The sequence below is a fragment of the Rhincodon typus genome, chromosome 35, assembly GCF_021869965.1.
Source record: "Rhincodon typus isolate 14 chromosome 35, sRhiTyp1.1, whole genome shotgun sequence".
NCBI classification, from domain to species: Eukaryota; Metazoa; Chordata; class Chondrichthyes; order Orectolobiformes; family Rhincodontidae; genus Rhincodon; species Rhincodon typus.
This window is the reverse complement of record NC_063366.1, coordinates 3,105,483-3,111,314: the sequence shown is the minus strand read 5'-3', so window position 1 is coordinate 3,111,314 and position 5,832 is coordinate 3,105,483. Positions and strand designations below refer to the sequence as shown.

The 5,832-nt window shown below is 44.5% G+C and overlaps 1 protein-coding gene across 2 annotated transcripts in view; it reads right to left on the bottom strand.

Moving 5' to 3' along the window:
• Nucleotides 1–3,829, bottom strand: part of LOC109923549 (zinc finger protein 91-like) — a 39,137-nt gene extending 35,308 nt beyond the window's left edge. For both annotated transcript variants that reach the window (XR_007265591.1, XM_048616818.1), the window contains exon 1: nucleotides 3,795–3,829. The gene's annotated coding sequence lies outside the window, so the exon portion shown is untranslated. The remainder of the gene's footprint in view (nucleotides 1–3,794) is intronic.
• Between the last annotated feature and the right edge of the window lie 2,003 nt (nucleotides 3,830–5,832).

Below are 5,832 nucleotides of genomic sequence, written 5' to 3'. Positions count from 1 at the left end.
TATCTCAGATTCTCCAGCATCTGCAGTTCCTACTATCTCTGAACCTGTGATGTAGCTTCATCAGGTTGAAACCTCATGTATAGGTATGCCTAGTATGGCTTCTGCAAATGTGATGTTATAGTTGAGTGGAGAATATGCTGTGCCAGGATGTTACAAATTGTCGTTTAATAGAATTCTGCTGCTGCTGCTGATGTCCATAGTATCATAGAGCAAGGAAACAGAACTTTTGGTCCAACCTGTCCATGCCGAACAGATATCCCAAATTAATCTAGTCTCATTTGCCAGCATTTGGCCCATATCCCTCTAAACCTTTCCTATTTATGTATCCATCCAGATGCCTTTTAAATGTTGCAATTGTATCAGCCTCCACCACTTCCTCTGTCAGCTCATTCCATACACGCACCGTCCTCTGCATGAAAAAGTTGACCCTTAGGTCCCTTTTAAATCTTTCCCCTCTCACCTTAAACCTATGCCCTCTAGTTTTGGACTCCACTAGCCTGGGGAAAATAGCCTTAGCTTCTTCAGCCTCACCCTGTAGCTTAGACACTCCAACCCTGCCAATATCCTTGTAAATCTTTTCTGCACCCTTTCAAGTTTAACAACATCTTTCCTAAAGGAGGTAGACCAGAATTGCACGCAGTATTCCAAAAGTGGCCTAATCAATGTCCTGTACAGTCACAACATGACCTCCCAACACCTATAATCAATGCACTGACCAATAAAGGCAAGTGTACTAAACGCCTTCTTCACCACCTTGTCTACCTGTGACTCCACCTTCAAGGAACAATGAATCAGCACCCCAAATCTCTTTGTTCAGCAACACTCCTCAGGACACTGCCATTAAGTGTATAAGTCCTGCCCTGATTTGCGTTATGAAAATGCAACTTCACATTTATCTGAATTAAACTCTATCTGCCACTCCTTGGCCCATCTGATCAAGGTATCTTTGTGCTCTGAGATAACCTTCTTCACTAACCACCACACCACCAGTCTCACAGATGCTAAGTTTCAGTTTGAAATTGATTCCATTTAGCAGTATGGTAATACTTCTAGCACTTCCATGAACAGATTCATCTGCAACAGATAGATCAGTGAGGATGAGAGCAAGCAGATTATTCCCTCACCTCCTGGCTCAGGCCCAGTTGAGCAGCTGTCCTTCAAACTCAACCAGCTTAGTCAGTCATGGTGCTTCCAATCAACCTGTGGCAATAGATGTTGAAGTCCTCCACCTAGAGACATTCTGTGCCCTGACAACCCTCAAGTAGTGTTCACCACGGAAGATGCACTGATTCATCGTCCAGTGCGGGTTGGGGCAATGTGGGTGTTAAGCAACAGGATATTTCCTTGCCCGTATTTGACTTTATACCTTAAGATTTCAAGGGTCTAGAGTCAATGTTGAGTACTCCAAAGGCAACTCCCTCCTGACTGTATACCACTATTCCACCACTTCTGCTGAGTCTGTCCTGGGGACCGGGTATATCCAGGGATGGTAATGGGACATTGTCTTAAAGTATGATTCTGTTAGCATGACTATGTCAGACTGTTGTCAGGACATGCCAAGGACTGGTGATGGTTGTGTGGGACATTGTAGGGCATGATTCTGTCAGTGTGACAATATCTGCCCTGTTATCAAGACATGCCCAGGACTGGCAAAGGTCTTTCCTGGGACAAAGTCGGCAAGGTGTGATTCAGTTCGACTATGTCAGATTATTATTTGTCTGTCTGTGGGGCAGCTCATTCAATTTTGTAAAAATACCTACAGATGCTAGTAATGGAGGACTCTTCAGGGTTGAGAGGGGTGGATTTGTTGTTTCTGGAGCCTAGATCAATGCTGGATTATTCATGCGGTTTCATTCCTTTGTTACCTCATAACAGTTTGATACAAATTAAGTTGCTCCCTAAGCCATTTAAGGTGATATTTGACAGTCAGTCATGTTGCTGTGGGTCTGGAGTCACATGTAGGCCTGACCAGGTAAGGATGGTAGATTGCCTTCATATCATGGCCACCATTTCTAAGACTTTCAATTCCAGATTTATCAGTGGCATTTAAATTCCACCAGCTGCTGTGGTGGGTTTCAATCCATGTCATGTAAACATTCTCCTGGGCCTCTGGATTTTGAGTTCAGTACCATGTCACCACCACCTCCTCAATTCCACAGTGAGTGCCAGTCTGCTATTCCCTGGTGTAAGAGAGATCAGATATAAGTCTTGGAGGTTTACAGTATGGAAACAGGCCCTTTGGCCCAACTTGTCCATGCTACCCAGTTTTCACAATTAATCTAATCCCATTTGCTTGCAATGGTCCATATCCCTCTGTTAGCATGACTATGTCAGACTGTTGTCAGGACATGCCAAGGAATGGTGATGGTTGTGTGGGACATTGTAGGGCATGATTCTGTCAGTGTGACAATATCTGCCCTGTTATCAAGACATGCCCAGGACTGGCGAAGGTCTTTCCTGGGACAAAGTCGGCAAGGTGTGATTCAGTTCGACTATGTCAGATTATTATTTGTCTGTCTGTGGGGCAGCTCATTCAATTTTGTAAAAGTACCTACAGATGCAAATACCTACAGGTCCATGGACCTGTCTAAATGTTTCTTAAATGACAAAATTTTAATCACCAACACCACTCCCCATGCTAGACTACCTCTGGCAGCCCCTTTTAAACATTCACCACCTTCTGTGTGAAAAAAACTGCCCCTCTGGATCCTTTTGTGTCTCTCCTCTCTTGCCTTAAACCATTCCCTCTAGTTTTAGGCTTCCCTACCATGGGGGAAAGCTGTTGGCTACCTACCTTATCTATGCCTCTCATGATTTTATAGATATCTATAAGGTGACCACTCACTCTCCTACACTTCAGGGAAAAAAGTCTCAGCCTATCAATTCTCTCCTTCTAGCCAAAACCTTACAGTACAGGTAGCATTTTAGTAAATCTTTTCGTTCCAAGTCCTTTTTTCTCACTCAACTGTTGCACAAACACTGTTTTCAGCAAGGGCACTGGATAGTGAGCAGAAGCGGATAATGAGGTAACTTTCTTCCCCCTCCACAGCTCCTCCCCAGCTCCCCAATCCTCTCAGGCACTGAGAAGGCAATAAAAAAGACAGTTGGGTAGAGTGCAAAATGAGCCGTCAGTTGATGGTTGGTCAAGATGTGCTGTCGTAAAGTTTTACCTTGAAAGTATTTGTTTATTATAAATATGTACTCAATGATAATTCAATGGATATGTTAAAATGTTTCGCCTTGTTTGCGAAAAACAAAGTGAAGAAAACACAGAGCAGGAAGTGCTAGAAGGTGCAGAAAATATTGCTTCCTAGTAGCTGATTGAAAGAATCTGATTTATCTTGGGAAATTAGATTCAACACACTCACTCAGACTGCACATCCCAAATTCAGCTGTCAGTGACAGCACTGGGCTAAATGATCAAATCCAAGCCCAGGCTTTTGCGAAAGGCCAAAGCTTTCAGGGAAAAAAATCTTTAAAGGAGACACTAAATGACATTAAATAACATTTCAATCAATGTGTCTCCAGGTATAGCAGTTGAATTGAGTAATTAACGAAACTGAGCCTGGAAATCAGAGGGAAATGCTTCCAACAAACACACTCAATATCCAACACACAGCTCCAGTCAAACAGTTTAGCACAAAGCACTGAGTAAACAGCTCTCTCAGCTGGATCTTCTCACACAGCATAAGGGACATTTCCACGTCTGATTGCCCACAGGATAGTCAGACTGCCTGAAGATTGGTGTGGATATTATGGGATACAATTTGTATAAAAGCTGCTCCTTCACTCACCATCTCCTCACTTGGTTTTCAGTCCCCATAGGAAGTGAACCCGCTCTGGAAGAGGAAGAGGAGGCAATGGGCAGAGTGGGTGGGCTCTCTGATTGACGTCTCTCACAGTCAATCCAAATATTTCTGCAGCAACATGAGTTTCCTGAAGCTTGGGAAACTGACCGGTGAAATGGAGGTGACTTTGAGCAGCGGATCAGGTGGAGATTTAAACTTGTCATTGCCCCATCTGAATAAAATCTCACTTATTGCAGCTGCTGTCTCAGTTCCCCTGGTAAATGTTTGACAGAGATTTCTTGTGTGGAAATAGTAGTCTTTGCAGAAACAGAAAGAAAAGATCAAGAATAAACCATTGAGCCCCTCAAGCCAGCACCACAATTCAATTTGAACACAGCTGAGTGTCCAACTCAATCTCCTAATTCTGCTTTTTCCCTTTACTCTTTGATCCACTTAGCCCTAAAACCCATGTCTAATGTATTCTTGAAAACACTCCATGTTTTGGCTTCAACAGGTTTCTGTCTGGGATGAAAACATTTCATCTCAGTCCTCAGTAGCCTACCCCATTACTTTAGACTGTAGCCTCCGGTTCTGGACTCCCTGTCCAATGAGAACATCGTGTTTACCCTGTTCTTGTTTGAATTTTATAGGCTTCTCGTAACCAGTTCAATCTCTCTCATGATTTCAGTCCTGCCATGCCAGGAATCAGTCTGGCAAACATTTGTTGCATTCCTTCACAGCCAGATGTCATTCCTCAGATAATGAGACCAAAAACGCATATAGGTTTCCAGCCTTCGGTGGCTGTCTGTGTGAAGTTTGCACATTCTCCCTGTGTCTGCTCTGGTTTCCTCCCACAGTCCAAAGATGTGCAGGTTAGGTGGATTGGCCATGCTAAATTGCCCATAGTGTCTAGGGTGTGCAGACTAGATGGGTTAGCCACGGGAAATGCAGAGTTACGGGGACAGGGTAGGGGGTGAGTCGGAGTGTGATGCTTTTTGGAGGGTAGGTGTGATCTTGATGGGCCAAATGGCTTCTACGATTCATGATTCTATGAGATGACAAGACAATTGTGACAAGACATCCCTGCTCTTTAACTTAAATCCTTTCACTGTGAAGGTCAACATACCATTTGCCGTCTTCACCATCTGCTGCACCTGTATACTTATTTTCCCTGACTGATGTACAAGGACACCCAGGTCTCATTGCACCTTCCCCTTTCCAAATCTGTTATCAGTCAGATAATAATCTGCCTTCCTATTTTTGCTAGTGAAGTGGATAACTTCATATTTATCCACGTTTATACTTCATTGTCATATATTTGCATACTCACTCAACTTGTCCAAATCACAATGAAGCATCTCTGTATCTTTCTCACAGTAAACCATCCCACCCAGATTTTGTCATCTGCAACTTGGAAATTTTGCAGTTTCCCTTAACAACTTCTCTTTCAATTCCTCCCACTTCCTACAGACAAAGGGGGTGGCCATGGGTACCTGCATGGGCCAAGCTATGCCTGCCTCGTTGTAGGTTACGTGGAACAATCCCTCTTCCGTAGCTACACTGGCCCTAAACCCCACCTCTTCCTCCGTTACATCGATGACTGTATCGGCGCCCACTTGTGCTCCCACGAGGAGCTTGAACAGTTCATCCACTTCACCAACACCTTCCACCCCAACCTGAAGTTCACCTGGACTACCTCTGATACCTCCCTCTCCTTCCTGGACCTCTCTGTTTCCATCTCTGGCAACCACCTGGAAACCGATATCCATTTCAATCCCACCGACTCCCACAGCTACCTAGAATACACCTCCTCCCACCCACCTTCCTGCAAAAATGCCATCCCTTATTCCCAATTCCATGGCCTCCGCCGCATCTGCTCCCAGGATGAGGCATTCCACTCCCGAACATCTGAGATGTCCTCATTTTTCAAGGACCGCAACTTCCCCCCCTCAGTGGTCGAGAATGCCCTCGACCGTGTCTCCCGCATTTCCCGCAATTCATCCCTCACACCCCCTCCCTGCAATAACAACCAAAACAGAATCCC